The 22,218-nt window shown below is 34.5% G+C and overlaps 1 protein-coding gene across 2 annotated transcripts in view; it reads right to left on the minus strand.

Moving 5' to 3' along the window:
• Positions 1-18,717, minus strand: part of nAChRalpha1 (nicotinic acetylcholine receptor alpha1) — a 778,319-nt gene extending 759,602 nt beyond the window's left edge. For both annotated transcript variants that reach the window (XM_081734054.1, XM_081734053.1), the window contains exon 1: positions 17,958-18,717. The gene's annotated coding sequence lies outside the window, so the exon portion shown is untranslated. The remainder of the gene's footprint in view (positions 1-17,957) is intronic.
• Positions 18,718-22,218: the final 3,501 nt, after the last annotated feature.

The raw sequence follows: 22,218 nt of genomic DNA on the forward strand, positions 1-22,218 counted from the left end.
TCGAAAGTAGAGTTTATTTAGTAATGATACCATCTGATTCTTCATTCTTATCGTATAAATCTACACGTAGAAGTGGACAATTCTGTGTGATTTTAAAAGGAATAGAAATTGATGTATAGTTCCGGAGTTTCTCATCCAATCCATAGGATAAGACAAATATATCTTACACTTTGCAACTTATTATGCATAACTGTAAGCGCCATTTTCTTTAATGAAAGAGTAGGCTACTGTTAATATTGAGTTCATATTGCCTAGTAGCAGAACCGTGGAAATTCTAATTCATGGTATGCGAAACACCATGAACTGTTCAAGTGCTCGTACGAGGTAGTAAACTTTGCAACATTGGCAATCTAGATGCAAATATTAATGGGATAGCAGAAGAAGTAACGGGATTCATCTCAATTTGTTGTGATGTACAATTAAAAGTAAAGACTCTGTAAAACATTAGGTATTGTATACGTACTAGAAAGTAGGAAAACCTAAAACCTCTCTTACAGCGCCTTATGATCAATACCACGAACAACCGAGGTTTCCATCGGGCATGTTGGAAGGGCTCACTTTCTGTACTACATTTGGAAACATGCAATTGATTAATCCTCTTCTCAGAGAAATACGGTAGAATATGGTTGTTTTCGTGATGAAATAAGATAATCCTTATAGTCAGTGATGTAATGTAACTATAGCCCCAGACAATCCTCTACGGTTATTTACAACAATCTAGTGTTCGATGGTATTAGCATTGAAGATTAATGAAAATACGCATTTCTTTCGAAAAAGGTGAAAAAGTGTGTAGTGAAATAAAATATAGATATTAATCATGTGGTCGAAAAATCCAAACCCGTCTTCTTTGACTTCGGTGCATAAGCGTGGGACGTTAGACTTAAAAAATCTACAGGTATGTAACATAAAGCTAGGAAAGTTTGTAAACTTTCTATCTACCTAGCTTTAGACCATATTGAATTCACTGAATTAGATAGAATGACAGTTTTATTTCACTTTAAGTAGCTTTGTCATGTGATTAGAACAGACATATCACTTGCATGTCTTATGTGTTTGCGAAACTTTTGTGTATATATATATGAGAATCAATTTAAATTACAATATTATCAATGTCTAGTAATGACGTCATGACGAAAGTCCTTCCATGTAACAATGCATCTCTAAATATTATCATAGATGTAGGTCACTCATGTACTCGTAAAAATGGAAATTTGGTAGTTATGCCAATGATTTGATTCGATTTAATTTTGAATCTCGGGTGACTAATTAATTACCTTGTCAGCTTTTGTGGAGAATCAGCTAAGGTTCAAAATTCACTAATATTAGTTTCATGGGCTAGTGTACTAACAAATGTAACAAGAGGAAGAGAAATGTCGAACCTTGCTACAATTCCGTTCCACACATGGGTAAAAGTGGATCTGAAAAGGTAGGGGGACACATGACGACACCCCGTTCCCCGTGCCTATCTTTGCCCATTGTATTTTTTTTAGGAAGTGGGGACGCCATTGATATTTTTTGGAAGTAGGGTAACGGCGTTCCCCCTTACTTTTACCCCTGGTTCCACATTAATAACCTACCAAGAAAGCTATCGTATGCATAGGTTGGAAGAAGAAAACAAATTTCGTATGTCCACAAAATGTTCAGCTGTCTTAGGCCAAAATTCAAACTAATAGCATATTTCCAATTGCTGTCGTAATAAAATTACTAAAATAATACCAATTTTTATAATTTACTTTGACAGACTCCTTGATATACATACCAGTATCTTGAAACTTTAGGCATAGATAAAATTGGGGTTTTGTCGTAATACATTTTCAAAATAATAATTGGCTTTAATTAAAAAGCTTAAATAGACACTCTCTTTTAATATAGAAAATCAGAGTTATCTAAAACATGCACGATCATAATGACTCTCTACCAGAATTTGATCCAGTTTTCCACCTCTTTCATTGTTGCTTATAGCAAGGAAAAACAATAATTTCTATGCATACCCATAAGGGGATTACTCTTCGTCTACTTGCGCCTCCTTGCGCCTACTTTTCCAAAATATTTTCGGGATATTCACGTATGAATGAGAAGATTACACACATTTGTGAAGGTCGATTGACACCTATTTGCATGATCTGCTATTCTATTTGCAGTGAAGACAGCCATTTTTAGTATATAGCTTTGTTGCAATGCAGTTAAATAGCGGTATCTTTCAAATCTACACATATTTCCCATGTAAAATTTGTTGTATTTAATTGATTGAAGAAAGGATGTTGGGCTATCATGCGATTCTCTCTTTGTACGGAATAACCAATAGCGATTAACGGCAATTGATTGTTTTTATGAAGCAGTGCTGTTTTGAAACTTTAAACAGAAGCATCTATGATCAAGCGCCACTTCTCACAGATGTGCCCAATACTCTTAGACCTTATCTTACCATCAATATCACTGCAGCATATAGGAACTCTTTCGATAGAAAAATATTCTTCCAACTGTTTCTGACGATCACTATAAAATGACACGTACGTTTACTAGCCAGAAAATTCCATAATTGAAGTTAGGAGGCTAAAAGCTCTGCCGTGGTTTTGGGAAGTTCAAAATCTCTCACTAAACCTTCATGTTACTGGCTAACTTTGAGTTGTTCCGTAAGTTTAACATCACCTGCAAAATCAGACTCTATAGATGTGGAAGGTTGTGAATCATACGATTCGGCTTGTGAATCTTCGCAAACAGATTTAGAGGGTGTTGGATAGTTCATTAATTGTGCACAACAGGACGAGTAGCAGAACGAATATTTGGATATACCACTGCTTGTTTTTTTAATATTGGAAATACGTTATATTACCGGGACTATCAAAAATAACATTCGTCTATGTGATTAGTGGACTCCAAATAAGTCACGAGAATAGTAAATGGCAACGATGGCCTTTTGTAATTCAACCAATCCAGTGAATCAGGTCTTACAACAGAAACATGGAGCCCAAGTCTTATTTTCCTCTCTGAATTTTCAATATTTACTTAAAGACAGATTGTAGACTATTCTCACAGCAAGAGAAATATTCTTTCACTATCCAGATTGATTGATTGATTGATTTTAGTTTAGCGTCCCTTTCAGCAGCGAGGCTATATGAGACGTGGACCTACTGATTAACGTGGAATCCGAACCACATGAGCTCCCGCCAGGAATCGAACCCGGGTCTCCCACGCCAAAGGCGCGTACGCTAACCGCTTAGCCACGAAGGAGCTCTATTTCACTATCCAGAAAACACAATTTGATTACAAATGTAACAGAAACTGTTAACGTTGTGAATGTAATTACTTGGCATTGTTTTCTTAAAAGAAAAAACAGCTATTTCAGCAAATGCCAACTTTTAAACGGACCGCGTAATATAACAACACGATTTTCGAATTGCACTCACTCAACATACAATGGAATATTCTAATTTGGTGAAACAATTGCTGAAAATAATTACTAGCACTGGATTAAACACCAAAAGAAACAGAGAACAAAAGGGTGTTTAGTGGCAGACCGTATACTGGGTGAGAGATAAATGATGGCAAAGTACGAAGTTAGAACGTAGAAAATGTCTAGAAATCCCATGTTACTTTTGAAACTAATAGAGGGATTGAGGTCAAATCTTGGATATGAGGAATGCATGCATAGCTCCACTGAATAGGCGTAATGTGAATCTGAAAAGCCGCCATATTCTAATTAGAGCAAGAAGAATATACAGGAAACAGATATGTGACATATCGCTCTTGACGCACACCGTTTATTGAAATCAATATTGGTCAATACACCGTGAGACCTTTGTAACAGGAGGCGTTCTACGCTACGCAATGTAACAATACTGTTGTAAAGGTGACGTGAATGAGGAAGTATCACAAACGTGAATGAGGCCACTTTCAAACGTTGATTCATGGAGAACCAATAAAGATGAAGAGTTGGTGCTGAAACCGAACAATGTTGATCTTACCCGACTCCTTATTCCTGATGGTTGCACGTTACTCATATAACCGTTGGAAGTGTTCTTCTTCCATCCGTATAAGAATTTCGTAAAATATATAACAGTCACCGTTTTTCTGTCATTTGACTTCAAAATATGACAAAGAGACAACTTCATTAACTTGCAATCACTCATCCGCTTCCAGTTTCGAGCACTAAGGTTCCTAGCTTGTATTAGATATGCTTTCTACAAAACTGGATATTTGCAAACAGCACCTGGCGCATTCATGACACCTGTCGACTACTGCTTCAATTTCAATACCGGAGACAACTGTGACAAACCCGATAGTCCATCTTTATCATTTTTAGAAATGTACGCACTGTTGTTTCCGATATTGTGTCAACCACACAATCATTCTTAAGGTCTATAACAGCTGCAATTAAACAGATTTTCAACTGTATTGGCAACTATTGATTTCAATAGACGGTGTGCGTCAAGAGCTATATTTTACATGACCCCTTTCCCGTATATTCTTCTTGATCTAATTCCACACGGCGGCTTTTCAGATGTCCTCCATGATTCACATTACGTCTATTCAGTGGAGCTATGCATGCATTCCTCATATCCAACATTTGACCTCAATCCCTCTATTCGTTTCAAAATTAACATGGGATTTCTAAACATTTTCTACGTTCTATCTTCGCACTTTACTCTCATTTATCTCCCACCCTGTATACGGTCTGCCACTAAACACCCTATTTTTGTCTGTTTCTTTTGGTGTTGAATCCAGTGCCAGCAATCATTTTCAGCAATTGAATTCACCAAATTGGAATGTTTCTTTCTTAGTTTTATGAAACCTCAATCACGTCCGTACAAATGCACACCTTACAAAATAATGAATAAAAAAACTTTGTGACTAGTGTTCAACAGTTCCCCTAATGCTTACAACATACAATATGTACAGAAAAGTACAATACATTTACTTTTTACAGCTATGCAATATATGCACATGGAGATTCTGCAAATTAACAATATGCTGTAATTCACTTATGATTAGTCGATTAGGACTTTCGTATTTAGGGGAACAATATTGCCTAAAGTTGTATACAGTATATAACTCGTCTTGCATTTAGTCTGATAGAATCATGTATAAGGAACGTAATAATATTTATTATGTTACCTAGTATTTGTTAATTTAATCAGCCACCTGATGCACGAACACGAAAGTCTGTAACAGTCCAAGCTTTTTTATTGTATAAAATTAGCAACCTTACGTAGCATAATTAAAAAAAAACAATATCTTTTGAAACTTTACATACTAGCTGGAACGAAATGTAAAGAATGAAGTAACATTTTGTAGTCTTGTAGAAAAGGATTCGATATACCTATTTTTTATTCACATCATTGCTCTCGTCGATGTCCCAGAGGCAGAATTTAAGTATATAATTACTAAGCGCCAGCTATTTGGCGCTTCTTGCTTCTTGTAAATCAGTTACCTAAGATGTAAATTTGAAAACATGATCTGTATTACTTCTATAAAATTGAAGATCACTATGTTTGTGACTTATTCTCTTGAACCACCCACCTGATCTCGATCAAATTTTCTACATAGAAGTTCGGGCCTGGGATGGCTTTTATCATTTCAATTTGACGGTAGAATTTAGGAGAGGGAGACATACATAAAATTGATCGAAAATGATCAACATCAGTATCGAATCGATAGTTTTCCGGGTCGCTGAAAAGTGACACTTCCGATACCATGTCCCGCAAGATGGGGGAGAGGAGGATAATCGAAAATGACCGATAATAGTGTCCAGTCTATAGTTTTCAAGGTCACTGAGACGAGCAGTAATATTTCGATGCCATTTAAATTCAAATTCACTCCTTTATGTCCAAAATAAAACGTTATTCTTCCCGTATGAAGAACGGCTTGAGTTGATTTTAGGTTTAACCTCCCTTTCAGCAGGGAAGCTATATGAGACGGGACCTACTGATTAACATGTAATCCGAACCACATGAGCTCCCACCGGAAATCGAAGCCAGGTTTCCCACGAAGAGCGGGTAAATTGCTGTACTTTATATAGGACATGGCTTGATTTCCATGCGTATGGTTCTGTATTCGATTCCAGATTAAGGTACTTGTTTTGAATACAATCCCAAATTCGACTTAGAAACTACAATTCAATCACATATTGCCTCTGTGCAGAAAAGAACCGTCTCTCTCCAATCAACCTAACCAACCACTGGAGTTCAACCGCCGATGGCGGTACACTGAAAAAAATGAGGTATTACAACAACACAAAATGACTACCACTTTAGCGTGTTACAATTTTTTTTTGTCCGTCGTCCTGCTAAAGGGTTTTGCCCTTTCTTCGGGTAAATGCATTAGAGAAAAGGTAGTTTGCAGGTTAATGTGGCTGGTCTAAGAGGTGCACAAGTATATAAGATTTATCTATTTATTAAATACATATAAAACAGAGAGGTGATTGAAGGGTGACAATAACATCTAATGAAATACAAGCATGATATAAGCTTGAGACAACAATATTGTAGAAAAAAATACATTTATTACCATGTAGTGCTGAGGTAAGACGAATGCAAAACTGAAATGAGTATAGTACGGGAGGCAGTATGGAGAGAAGGAGATGAAGATGAAATGCAGTGCTCTGAACGCCACATCACAAGGTATTTGTTAGTACTGACGAATGCAAGTTATCTTCTGTTCCTGGGGCGATTCAGGAACTGATGAATACAGAGGAAGCCCATGTTAATAAGTAGTTACGGTGCGTATGATGGATATATGAATGATGAAAGTTCACGTGGTTCGTAGATGTGAAAGATTTCGGGATCCACTACAGCATCATCCAGTTGCAAATGATAAAAGAGTCATGAAGTGCTGTAGGGGAGTATCAACGTAAACTGAGGGTGCGTCGTGATCCCGATCGTACCGTAGGATATCAAGTAACATGGGATACTGCTGGTCAATTCGCTTGCAAACGTACCGAGTACGAAGCTGTTCGAGATGGTGCAATAAAGGTGGAAAGTCAATCAGCTCGTAAAGTAACCGTGTCGGATGCGGTAAGCTGATGCGATGTGCTGGGCGTAGAGCATGGCGCTCTAGGATAGCCAACTTCTGATAGAATTTTGGCGGTGCAGATGTCCAGGCAGTGTGACCATATGTTAATGTACTGCGCATAAATGCTTCATATGTATGAAGTACTGTTAATGGTTTTAATCCCTAGGTTGTACCAACTAGGCGCTTGAGGAGGTTGAGCCGATGTTGCGCTTGTCGTATGATCTTGGTGAGGTGTGGGGTCCAAGTAAGTTTGGAGTCAAATATGACAGCGTGTTACAAACACATTGCCTTCTGTTCATATCAGAATAACTCGTTACTTCCTGCGAGAATTTGCATTTATATTTATCGTTTAATATAATGCGAAATATATTTGGCACTTTTGACAAGTAACAAATAATGTTCTATGTTTTCTGTAATCAGTCATAATAATATTGTAAACCTGTGAATCATTTGAGAACAGTTACATAGGCAACAGTTCTGTCATCTTTTATTTATACGTGCTAAGACACAAGAATAACATGAAAACGGATGGAAGAACTGCTATCTGTGTAACTGTTGTCAGATGATTCAGAGGTTTACAACAATATTATTGTGACCTATTAGAGAAAACATATAATGTTATTAGTTACTTGCCGTAAATGCGAAATATATTTCGCAAAGCTTTGCACGTACCAAACAATAAAAAACAATGCAAATAGTAAACTCACAGGTAGTAAGGAGGTATTTCCGATATGCTCTGAAGGCGACGTGCTTGGTGTTGAATTGACACACAAGTAACACGCTAAAGTGGTAGTCATTTTGTGTTGTTTCAACACCTCATTTTTTGTTGTGTAGGAACTAAAGGTCGAATAAGACTTAAGAATTGATTCGGATGCAATTTTAAGTAGTAAGTTAATCGATCAATCAGTAAAAACTATATTCTACTTCGTTTCTGACAGTGAGTGTGAAGAATTTTAGAGGAGGCAGTTAACAATGGGAATGCCTCGTACCACATGGTAGATTAAAAGTAGTTACCATTAGGAAGAGACAAACTACTGTTATGGGTCACCGTTCTAATTTATAATATATTTTTTATATATAACAGAGGTGGCCAACGAGTGGACCGCTATATACTAGTCGACCAGTGTGACTTTTGACACACTCTATCGACTACTGTTATTGTTTTAGGGTCTATCCAGTGGAGTAGTAAACAAATAAGTAGACCGCCTGTGAAATCTTAAATGAAAACTACCTCTCAAACCTAAAAAAGTTGGTCACCCCTGGTATATACAGACATAAGTAAAATCCGTCGAGCGAAATAAAATATTATCACACTGAGAAAAGTCCGTAATCCGGACAGCGGTATATTGCATAAATATACGGAATCCATATATTTACTACGAACATTTGTATGGAGCATATGTATGTAGCATATGTATAAGCTACATAAGTACTGCCTTTCCTCAGTTAAATGTTACATCATGACGCCGCAGGATGTCTGATATCTAACAGTCTTTCATGTATTACACGCGTATACGTATGTTACATACGTCAGGAATATGCTATATAGCCTATGTTCATCTGTATGTGAGATCCGGACCCCCTGTACGCAGTTATTTATTTCATGCGGAAGGTACATATAGATGGAACACTTATACGGAAAGTAGTATAAAACATGCGTTTTCAGTTATATGTTTGCTGCAAAATGTTACATAGGATTGTATGTTAAGTCCAAAAACCACAGGATTCTCGAAAAGTACGCATGAAAATATATCAAAGATATTAGTTTGTTGAGCTCGATGTGATCTATGAACTTATATAGTCTTATCTTGAGAAATTATTTTACTTAAATTGAAATTTAAAAAAAAAGAGTTAATGTAAGTTTTATCTATATTTCATTAACCATGCTATGTACTATCGTATCTTTAGTATCATAATAAAGAGCTTATTAGAGCTTATCAGAGTCTATTTTAGTATTAGTTTCACCTTAATATGTGGCATGGTACTCATATGGCATCAAATTTTAGGTTTACAAAGAAATTAGCTTTTATCGATTTTCTCAAAAACTACGCATGAGTAATTTTGTTCAGATTGATGAGATTTATCGATTGACGTATGTCTTAGCTTCTAGATACGTCTTTGCTATTAACTGCTAATGGTATTGTAAAATTTAGGGTTATTTTATTATTTTGACTAGATTTCAATTCACTATCTCATTTTTCCGAAATGTTTCATCTATGTATTGTTAGCGTACGCGCCTTTGGCGTGGGGGTCTCGGGTTCGGTTCCCACCGGGAGCTCATGTGGTTCGGATTCCACGTTAATAAGTAGGGCCCGTCTCATATAGCTTTGCCTCTGAAAAGAACGTTAAACTCAAAATCAACTCAACTGAACTTCATCTATATATTCACTTCCACGTAGTACATTGAAAATGGATGACCAAATTTTGGCCTAACTTAACAGATGTTTCTCTTCCAATACCCCTCATGAAACCTGTCACAATATAAAGCAGAGAAACTTTTTCAGCCCTTGCTACCGAACACTTACTATGTGGCAACTTCAAGACTTAGCCGTCACAGTACCACAATCCCGAAACTCTTACCAAAATTTTAAGTAAAATATTATGTGTCTTCATTTTGACTTTTTTGTGATAAACTTTGTCTTCCCTGTTATTCCTCAATTTTTTGAGTTTTTGAACAAAGTAACAACAAACAAAAAGTTAATTTGGGTGGTGGGCCATTTAATTACTGGATCTCTATTAAATAAAATAACAGCTTCTTTCAAGACATATCATTATCTTCATGGTACAGTGATAATTAGGAGCGCAGCCAGAAATTTTTTGAAATTCGGACTGGGTGTATCACGTGATTATGCCTGTTGTGCAGATAAGTCTATTTTTTTAAAAAAATACGATACGAATTTTGGGAGGTTTGGACCTAGTGGACTTCCCGTTGTGTATGGCTCTGGAATTCACTTTTGAGCCAAATGAATCCAGGTATGATGTTAAAACTTACTTTGGTGATAAACATCATTATATTCTAATTTTTTGTTCTGTGTTGTTCTGTTTTTCAATTCACTTCATTTAACCAATCCTTTCATTATCACAAGTATTTTCATCTGACAAGGAGAAGGCAGACTTTGGTAAGTGAACTTCGGGGCCATTTTTTGCGAGGTGATAGTGCACATTTAAAGAGTTAATATTACAGACTGGGAGAGCGCAATGGCCAAAACTAACGGAGAAAAACCGTCTTAAAGTTTTCTACTCGCCGCATATATCGTACGACGCACAAATTTACCAAGTGACAGTGTGGCAAAGTGAGTAAACTCTGTAACTTATGTGTAAAGTGTCCCGGGTTCGATTCCTATATCTTTTTTCGCTTCAACCAATAAAGTAGGCATTTGTAACTATAAGTAAAATATTAATTCACCGTATCTTTATAATGAATAAAATAATAGAAATTTTCAAATCACTTGTAAAATCTTTCAATGTTCCATGTTAACTGGCAAACAAAATTTAATCTATTCCGTAAATATACTGATATCACGAGTTATATTATGATTACGACCAGTGGCGTATTTACGATTTTATTTTTTTTGGGAGGGGAGGGCTTTCCCAACTTTAGTAATGGAAATGTGAAAATTCTCCAAGATATTTCATTTACTTTAATATAGTAAATAACATTTCGGGGAGCGCTTAAGCCCGGAAGCGCCCCACTTAAATACGACACTGGTTACGACAGTTGTTGTGTAACAAATGTTCTTGACGCTTCGTGTCTACATCTGTTGACAGTTTGCAGATTACAAAGGAGTTGAGAGGGAAATCCTCTTTGCTAATACTGGATGTTACTATAACCAAAGAAGATTTCCTCCTCATTTCCGTTGTAATTCGCACACTATCTACAGATGAAGACACGAAGCGTCAAGAACATTTTTTACACAACGACTGCAGTAACAATAATATTTACGGAATAGATTAAATTTTGTTTCTAACGTAGTTAACATGGAACATTGAAAGATTTTACAAGTGATTTGGAAATTTCTATTGTTTTATTCATTATAAACATATAGTGAATTAATATTTTACTTATAGTTACAATTGGCTACCGGTACTTTATTGGTTGAAGGGAAAAAAGATGTAAGACTCGAACAGGAATTGAATCCGAAACCCTTTACTCATGAGTCAAAGATTTTCCTCACTTTGCCATGCCAACACTTGGTAAATTTGTGCGTCGTACAATATATGCAGCGAGTAGAAAACTTTAAGACGGTTTTCCTCCGTAATTTTTGTCCATTGCGCTCTCCCAGTTTGCAATATTAATGTTTTTAAATGTGCACTACCAACTGGTAAAACATGGTCCTGAAATTCACTTACCAAAGTCTGCCTTCTCCTTGTGAGTTGAAATGACATGTCTAATTTTATGTCTCACTATTACGTTCTTTAGACTAAAAGAGACGGATCATTCATGGAAGTAAAGAGTTATGAAGTAATTGGTAGTATGAGAATGTCGGAGTAAGCGAGAGAACACCGTGTAAACTCACGGGCACGAAGTTGTTCACCATACGCACTTGACCTGGGATTGAACCAGAGACCAATTGATGAGTATTTTACTACTGAGCCACCATTTCTTCCTCCCTCTGTGATGATTAGTCTAAAGGGCTTATCTTAAGATATTAAAGCAGGTTTTCCTTTTTAAAGTTAATACAATTCTTAGTATATAGTATTTTATGCCTCTGTTAGAGATTGCACAATTAACAACAATTTAAATATTCTAACAAAATATATACATAATACATTTCTGTTCAGCTTAAAAATAAGAACAATGTTATATGCATATGTCTTTTTCTACTGTGGATCTTTGAAAACAATCATCCTGCTGTATTGAAGAAATTTCAGGATGGAGGACAATGAATGAAATTGTATTAGAAAGGTTAAAAGTATAATTGCATCAGGATCAGAGATTAAAGCTTGTTATTTTATATGAGAGAACGACATCTATTGATTTAATGACTGACATTTTTTCGAGACATACTCATTTTGAAAGTCTAATTTACATTGAATAACCGGTCATATTTTATCCAGCGAAATAAAAGAAAACTCATTTGAGCAGGGTGTATTTTTCTATAAATTATTGAAACCTGTATGACGATAGATACATAATATGTTGTTTGAAAGTTGCTTAATTGTTCTTTAATTTTATTACCTTCATCGGATGATGAAAATTTGCGTTACTAAGACTGCATTGTTGACCCACAATATCAAATATCGAAGTACTATCTATTGAGAATCCTATTAGACAGAGCAGTAGAGAATTGTCTTGTAGATTTTTGATGTAATAAATTTATTGATTAATTGTATTTTAACCAAACGCAAATTTGTCCTCGTTGGAAATGAGAAAGAAATACATTTTTACTATCGTTATGCTAAATTTACTCCACACTACCGTTCTATTGCTCCTCGTGTTGTGCGGAGTTTGCTCTAACACTACCACTAAGAGCCCGGCTCTGCGGTCGCCTCCTGATCATTGTCAATCCAGATATCTGACGTTCCCCACTCCAAATGCTTCTGTTATTTTGATAACCATCTGTACATTTGTGTTTACAAATATTGCGAATGTTGTAATAAATAGGCGTTAAATTAAATATCTCAGACTATTGAATAAGAACTGTGATTTCATTAATAACAAAACTAATAATAACTAGCTATAATACTAATACTAATACTAATATAATAATAATAATAATAATAATAATAATAATAATAATAATAATAATAATATTTCACTAGAGCAGTATGCAGAATTTTCCTGGAAATACATACCTAGATATAAGTTGATGAGAATAATTACTATTATTATTGAAGATTTGATAATTCAATGCTATATCTGAAATTGCAAAAAGAGATCAAACCAAGGACCGGCAAGGAGGAAACATGAAGTATGGAGGTTTCACAAAGGGGCGCTAGGAAGAAATAAATTTGGGAACCACTGTGCTAGATAAAATGTGGTGATGCAAAATTATCCTTTCAAAATTATGGTGACGCAAAACTACAACTCTGAAACTATTCGGATTTGAGAATCGAACCGTCCTGTTTGCTCCTCACCTCGTTGCCCGATGAATAAGAACAGTTTGTTACATCAGAAAGATCTAATACATGCTCTTTCGCAATTTGTTCATTTTGTTACTATTTCGGGAGTATTTCTAAACATCGAAGTGTGAAAAGAAATTTCAAAGTATGGAGGAGAACATTTAACGGATTTACTATTTTTATTTTCAAAGTTTTGATTATCAGTATTACAAATATCTGAATTCAACATTGCATTTATGCTGCATCAAAAGTTGACACACATGGTGTAACATTAATGCATATATCGTAGACGGTATTAATTATCATATCAGGTTATCTATTGGCGTCGCCACATCTTACAAGCATTTGGAGCACCGGATGATCTGTTTAATTTGTTGAATCTAAGTCTATACTAGATATATTTCTCATAAAGGTTTATGTTCATAATAAATACTTTCTTTCATAGCTGTCCAATATTTATCCTTCAAATTACTAACTATATTAACAATGTAATAATTCCAGTTCTTTTAATGGGGGCCGCGGTGGCTCAGTGGTAGAGCGTTCACCTCTGGTGCTAGGGGCCCCGGGTTCGATCCCAGCCCCCGCCAAGTGAACTTTGTGGTGGACAAACACCGTGTGCGTGGGTTTTCTCGGGGTTCTCCCGTTTCCTCCCACTTTCTTCATTCCACCATTTCATTCATTACTCATCATCACCGTCTCCTTTAGCCTAACCGGCATAACCGTGGGATGTAAAACTCAAAGATTTCATTTCATTTTTTCCAGTTCTTTTAAACTCTTAACTGTATATTTTAGTGTTACCTATTTAAACATATTTTTTCTAATGTGCTTTTAACAGAAAATTCAATCCATGATTTTTTATTTGCTTAATAATATTTTTAAAACAATTGCTTCTGAAATGTGAAACTATATTACAGTCTAACTGTAATAACAGAATTTCTATAGAATCAGAGATTTAACAATTTAGACGTTTTCATAGGGTACTTCAAAAGTCTAGAGCATTTATCAGAAAATCGTAAGACGATGAAAACACGTTTTATATAATCTTCCAATAAATACATATTGAGTTCTTTAATTTTCAGTTAGTTATATAGTCAGAAATCTTAGGCATTTGAGAGTATTTTTCGGATTCATGGACGTAATAAAAATGTTTCTTTAAATATATATTAATTCAAGATTATATCCATTTCAAAAGTGTTAAATTATTATATCAATGTATGTGTATAACTAATAAAACTCCTTACTTACTACTAAATTTTCCCGGAATTATTTTAAAACAGAGCTTTTGGAATAAATTCTGGACAAGACGGTATTTAATAAAGATATAGTAGGACCATCTGTGGAAAATGCGGGAAGATAAGTTAAAACCTATAACTTTAGTGATAATACTTTTTTGTATTTTACTAGAGCAATAGTAATCAAACTGGAGCTGAGCACACGATGATCTCTTAGATGGGTACGTAATTTTTTAAAAAAGTTTTATAACATAGTTATATAATGTAACAGAGATATGTTAAATGTATAGTACGATTTTCCTGTTTATAGTAGAACTGGGGCACATCATTAATAAGTAATAGCTTCTATAGTTAGTTTTTGATATTATTATCTATAATTTGAATTAAAGGTCGCTTTATTCTGTGGGTGCACTCATGACAGTGGTAGGGGTTATATGAAAAATAAGTTGAAGACCACTGAACTAAAGCATTGTCATTACAATGAATAATGGTTTATATCTACTAGGTACGTAGGCGTTTGTAAATTGTGATTTTATGAATACATAATTAACTTTAAATCTATATATATAAAAGAGAACGCACAAATCCTTTGTGAACTCATCACGCTAATACGGCTGAACCAATTTCTTTCATTTTTGGGGGGTTATTAGGATTTGGACCCTAGATGGTTTTTATCATATCACTTTAATTTTTAATTACCAGTGTCTTGAGATAATTGACCATTCAAGTGTCCATACGTACAAATCCTTTGTTATTAGTTCATCATAGGTAAAAATAAACGTATTTATATGCAACCCGCATGACCATGTGACTCGGCGGGTTAACATAAATGACAGGCGCTATAATTTTAACATTTACTGCAATTTGAAAGCGAAAAAGTAAAAATTATCTAAGTAACAAAGTTTATTGCGTTCCGGGGTGACCGCAGCGAAGCGGGGTGAACGCTGCTAGTACTTAAAAAAGTAAAAATTAATATACTGAAATTCTTCGATTTGATTCGATTTTCATTTTAGCTTCTCTTTCAGCATCAAGGCTATATGAGAAATGGACCTACAACTTAACGTGGGATTCGAAGCACATGAGCTCCCACTAGAAATCAAACGCCAAAGGCCGTACGCTAACCGCTTAGCCACAAGGCAGCTCTGATATTCTACGAGTTAAAACTAATATGTGCAATGTAGTTTTCTTTTACCCCTTTACTTAACTACAAAATTATAAAGAATATTGCGAGTAATTAAATGTTATCTGAACATTACTCGAGTTTTCACCTGAGTTCTTATATTCCTTGTATTATTTGAAGCAGGAAATACGTGAATCAAAATTGAGGTTTCTAACTAATTATCTTTCATGAATTGAGCTCCTTCCTGGTTAAACGCTTCGCGTACGTGCCTTTGGTGTGGGAGACCCTGGTTCGATTCCCGGCGGAAGCTCATGTAGTTCGGGTTTCACGTTAATCAGTAGGTCCTGTCACATGTAGCCTCACTGCTGAAAGGGACGTTAAATTCAAAATCAACTCAACTGAACTCAACTCTTTTATGAATTGGTTATTGAGAAATTTTGATTTGTGTTTATTATTTCCTCCGGAACTGAAGTTAACTCTTTTTCAAGTGTTTCCTTTTTGTTAAAAAAAAAAAACGAAGTTAATGGATTATACTCATTTCGATTTTCAATGCATTCGTATTTTGGCAGTTGACTTATACTTCGGACAAACACATATGATGAATACGAAAGATAAACAGCCGGGATCTCTGAGAAATATGAGTAAATTTAAAGTTTCTATATTACTAGAACCAGGTACATGTGCAGGAATTTATTTCAGTAAGGGTCCTAATTTGATATGAGGAGAAATTATATTACAATTTGTAAAAATCGCTCCCTAAAATTAGACTAAATTTATACAGAAAAGTTGAGATTTCGGGGAGAGCGAGGTCCCTACGTACATTCTTGATTAGAACGTCGTAAATTTTAGTTTCATAAATACTGTATTTCCATGAATAATTTACTATTCTCATTTTTTTCAACTACAAACATATTTCGATTAAAAACACCAAAACGTTTACGTTTGGATTGTTTTCGTAAGTTCTCTATCTACTACATGTGATCATATTTAAAATGGATCACGATCTACACATGAAATATATCAATCTACCAATCAATCTAGTCGGGTGAGATTAAGTAAAAATCATGCAAGAATACAAGACAAGGTAGTTAGCAACAGATTTCGATCTCTATATACGTCAATTACGAAACAATACTGTAATTAGTTCATTTATCTACCACACGGTGACAATAACACTTTACGTTACATAGTGGCGCATCTAGTCCGAGGCTGGGTGGGACCTAGGCCCCTTAGTTCTTTGAGTATCAAAAATAACTGAGACTAATATTTATATGTTTTTTGAAAGTTTATAGTAAGTTTTGCCTTTTTACTTATAGTAAGTTTTATTGGAAAATATTTGAAACATTAGATGTAGTTTCAGTTACACTTTTTTCTGTTATGCAATGTGTAAAACAATATTTGAGGTCCGCAGTGTCAATGTCCAACCAAGCCAATAATATAAATCAGGAAAGAGTTGAGTTGGAAAGTTCTACAGGACAGATCAAAAAATTGTGAACCAAATTGCTAACAGACAATAGAAGAATTAGTTCTTGAATTATAAAGTAGCTGTGTATTAGATGTGAAGTGACCATGTGACAATTGTGTAAACTCCTAACTTAATTCGCTAAATTTAATTATTTTATTAAATTGCATTTATCAACTGCATTTTGTTGCATTCATTTGATAAGTATTCTGAGCTACAACTGATGGCACAGCAGTGGCACAGAATGGACCACAATTACGTGTTGTATCATTGTATGCTGGTAGTAAAATATAAGAAACTGAAGATAGAAAGCAACAAAAATGTGTGCTTTCTCTTATTTTCCACGAGAAGCAAAAAATAACTATTAATTTTTTTAATTCCTATTTCCTCTTAACGAAGTGCGCAAACGGATTTCGAATTAAAATGATTTGAGTAAACTCATGATATATCTTTCATAGTCTGGATACCTGGCTGGCGCTCCAGTTTTTATCTTCTAGATCCGCCACTGACGTTACATTTGCTATGTTACAATCTAAATATTCGTAACACGTCGGAAAAAAAAATTAAAATAGTTCAAATTAATTTTAGAAAGTTAGTTATCTTAGCGCGCTCAAATATAACAAGTCATTTCATTTTTTACAACGAATAGTCACTGAAATCAAAAACAATTTGCTTTTAAGAAAGGTTGCCAGGTTCATTTTAAAGAAGTATGTATCGTTCTTTGATTAACTAATTTGTTTAATTTAAATTCTTAAATGTGGATTGGACCTGAGATGAAAACATGTAGATCTTACTTTAACGTTCTCTTTCATTACGAAGATTTCTTAAACGTTTGAAAATAAATAAACTTTCTTAATTTACGATTATCGATGTAAATTTCAGTAGATGTTAGTTACGTGGGCTTTAAAGCAACAACCCAGTTTCTTGAGCTTTAATAATATTAATAATTCCTTATCTTTTATTAGTTAGAAAAGATTAAGCCATATACAATCAACACTAGAGATCTGTTAATTACAATCACAAAATTTCGTAAGTTGGTTTAAAGAACAAATTGTTAGTAGGTACTTACAACTAATGCTGTCTTCTGCAAGTCTGTTGCTCGGCTTTGAGATGAGCATTTCGGTTGCTATTTTGCTGCACATAAACACCCACTGTCTGTAATACTTACAGTCTATCACATATGTAGTAATAACCCTGTTGTTAACACTGTCCGATAACAATAACATTCCCGCAAATAACATCCGTCTAAATAACAACGAGAGAAAGAATTCGAACACTGCAGTTTATCTGCAAAGTCAACACGTCTCATCCTGGAAGGGTATGCAGTTGTAGGCACACCCTCTTTCCCGGATTCATACTATACGGACTGGGTCACATGGTAAACTGTGCGGCGATATAAAATTATCTTGACTTTTAAAAATGTTTTACTAAATAGTTTAACCTAAAATATCCTGTTAGTTGGCTACTTGTGTTACGTTATTATGAGCTATTCCCCGAAATGAATAGATTCAGTAAATAGTTATTAATATGTCATCAAATTGCCAACAGTATTTCACACGATTTGAATTAAAAGCAGTATTTAAACCAGCTAAAAGAAAAAGGAACTGGCGTTCTAAAACGAGGAAAAAAATAACACTTTAAAACTTGCTCTCAATTGAATAACGCATCACTAATTTTTCCCGTTACTTTTTTTAGCAACTCTATCCAGAAGAGTTCTAGTATATATATATGTATATATATATATCTTATCTTCGGACCGTTTTTCACGTTACGTGCTCTACGGCCACCGCTAAACTAGAGTGGATTGCTCGCAGCATCCCTGGTCCAGAATCAAGCCAGCAATTCTAGACCAATACCCGCGCCATGTGTGAGCAGCATCTCTCCCTGTAGTTCCGACGAGAACCGAAGGTTGACGACAATGATCGAATCGCGCTTTCCCCAAAACCTAACATTGAGTCGATACTAGTTGCGAAGAGATTCGTTATGTCTTCTGGAGAGCAGGAATGACTACGCAATTTTGTCCTGAAAAATAGTTATATTTTTTATATTTCTATTTTCTCTTTAATATTAAAACAGTAAAATATTTTTTAAAAAATATATTGATCGACAGGTATATTTGAGTTAAGTAGTATTTAAGGAGAAAATAAAACAGAATAAATAAAGAAATTCAAAAACTATGCAAAGAGTTCAGGACTAATCCTTTGACGTATGGGTCACTTTTTTTTCCTTCCTCATTTTTTGACAACCGTGTCACTTTATGATTATATATATATATATATATATATATATATATATATATATATATATATATATATGTGTGTGTGTGTGTGTGTGTGTGAGGAATAGAGAGAGAGAGAGAGAGGAAGAGAGAGAAAAGAGGAGGGATAGCGAATGTGATTTTCATTCAACTGAAAGGAGGGAGTTTGTAAATGGCCTGTCAGTCCTATTAATCGCGTTGTGAATGTAAAACGAGTAGGTTTTGTGTCTCGTATTTTACTCGTAAAGTAGCAGTACATTTGTCTCTCTCACTCTCTCTCTATCTCTCTCTCTTTATATATATATATATATATATATATATATATATATATATATATATATATATATATATATATACTTATTGAAAAAATAGAAATATTACTATTTCTAAATATGAAATATTACGTGCTTTAGGGCCGTATAAGAAAGTGCACATTCTGTTCATATTTAGAACGAATTTGTGTTTTCTTCAACATAGATATAACTTCAAAAAAGTAAAGTATCATTTTTCACTAACTGATAATATAAATTGAGGATATAAAGTTATTTTTTATTAAATAAAGCTGCTTTCTATTTTAACACTGTATGTTATGTATAAATGAAACACATTAACCTGTATAAAGAGATGTATTATATTTTAACGATTCATTGAATCTCACATGATGAATATCACAGCAAAAGTACGATACTGATATTGAAATACACGAGATGTTAATATTAATGTTTTCTAGCATTTTTTTCTCAGTAATGGATTATAGGCCTAGATATGACCATTACTTTATTCTTAATAAAGCATTATATTCAACTTAACAGGTTTTGGGTGGTTTATTTTTGTTGAGAAGAATTGTTGATAATGGCCAAACTTATACAGATCTATGGTGGTTGATATTTTGTTAATTAGTTTTTACCAGATATTCTCAGAATAGAAGATCACAGGGAAAAAAAGAGATAACTCAAGAAATGGTCAAAAATGAGTTAACAGCAGAATAACATAGCCTGAAAGGTGTAGTTTGCGTGGACTAAATCCCACAGTAAGAAGAGGGTTAGTCACTAAGAAATTTAATGCTGAGAGGAAGAAATAGGCAAGTCAGTGGAAAACAGAGCAATTGTGAAAAAATTATTTTAAAAAATGACTAGCCTTCTTTTCCCCCGTAGTCTTCAATTTTCATTTCAATTTATTTTTTCATAGAGACGATAAGGTGAAAATGTAATTGTATTCTGAGCAGTTGAAAAAAAGTTAATGATCCTGTGCAGTGTAGAAATCAGCAAGTTTCTTTCTCCCTATTTTGTTCTAAGTTTAAAGTTTTCATCGAATTACCCTTCACAGATTTCACCAACAGCAACACAAAGGAGTGGTTCTAAATTCTCCAATAATATAAACTCAAACTTATTTCAATAAAAAAACGGATTTTATTTACGAATATTACCACAAAAATGTCTTTGAAGATGGAAGAGCTTACCCATTTTCTCTGAATCCTGTTAACCATAAATAAAAAGACTCAATTGGGGATTCTTAAAATAATATTTTTTAAATTTATTAATCTCTTCATTCGTTCACTTATTTGCACAATGTACGTACGTTTAAAAATTTAATTAATTACTAAGAATTTTCCAAAAATTGCAATACCTGTGTATCAAGGATAGTCCACTGTGGGTGAAAATAATAAAAATAACTAAGTAAATGTACAACATTAATAACAATATATAAGTTAATATTTACACTCATAACTGAGATATATGATGTCCAATTCTATAGGGATTATAAGCTTCAAGTAAGAGTGGCTTAAAGTTGGTTTTGTGTTTTAACGTCCCTTTCAGCAGTGAGGCTATATGAGACGGGACCTACTGATTAACATGGAATCCGAACGACATGAGCTCCTGCCGGGAATCAAACCCAGGTCTCCCCCGATACACTAACCGCTTAGCCATGAATGAGCTCTGGGAGTGCCTGAAAAGCGATTATTGAAAAATTAGAAATGATATCTCAGCTATTTTGAAAACGACTTTAAAAATATCTTCGTTTTCTTTTTCTTCATACGGTATTGGAAATTGGATTCTCGAGTTCAGAAAGAAGCAATGAGGCGAATAAAGTATAAAATATAATCAGTCAGCCAATGTATTTGGTGCTAATCTAAAATTTCTTTCTTGTTTTTCTCCTCTCCCAACCTTAAGTCTTTCTTCGTAATTTTATATCATTATTTGGTTTTACCAAAATTTAAATTTTAATTCTGATTGACTAAAATTTTGTATACAGTAAATTTCTTACTACCCGACGTAGTTGCAAAACATTAACAGGTTAAGAGTCACCTATATCGCAACAACATTGAAAAAATATGTACTGTATCTGGTAGCACTGAATGATATCACAACGCAACGTTGGGAACGCAATAACAGCGCTGTGTAAGCTGTGATTGCAAGAACTATAATGCAAAGGAATGGAGGCTATTCATTGATTCCAACAAGAGAAGTTGAACGGTCTGCTTCTTCACAACAGCAACCAACAGCCCTCTGTATACCCATTATTCATTCTGTACATTTAAAGATTTACGAAAATATGGAAATGTTTTTTTTTTTTTTTGAATAAAAAAAATAGGAGGATCATCAGTGGTTATTGTGCTGCGATCTGAAGGTGATATGTATGCTTCTTGGACAGCAGTAAGGGTACACCAAATATCCATGCCACATTTTGCGAATGGAACAGCAGAGAACGCAATAAACACTGGACTCAAATTGATTGTCAGCGAAAGAAGCAATATAGGAAGTAAAAATTTGAAAAACATCTGCCTCGTAGACCCTTCACAAGTCATATTACGACATTTGCATATTAATCTGGGCCTAATGAAACAATTTGTCAAAGCTCTGAATGAAGATGGTCAATGCTTCCAGTATCTAGTGACAAAATTCCCACAACTTTCAAGTGCTAAGTTAAAAGATTCATTGGTGCTCAGATCAGAAAGTTGTTTAAGGATTCAGACTTTGAACATTGTATGACAAGTGTTGAAAAGTAAGCATGGAGTGCATTCGGGGACGTGTGTCATAATTTTCTCGGGAACAACAGAGACGAAAATTACAAA

The sequence above is a fragment of the Thermobia domestica genome, chromosome 12, assembly GCF_964235325.1.
Source record: "Thermobia domestica chromosome 12, izTheDome1.hap1.1, whole genome shotgun sequence".
Lineage (NCBI taxonomy): Eukaryota > Metazoa > Arthropoda > Insecta > Zygentoma > Lepismatidae > Thermobia > Thermobia domestica.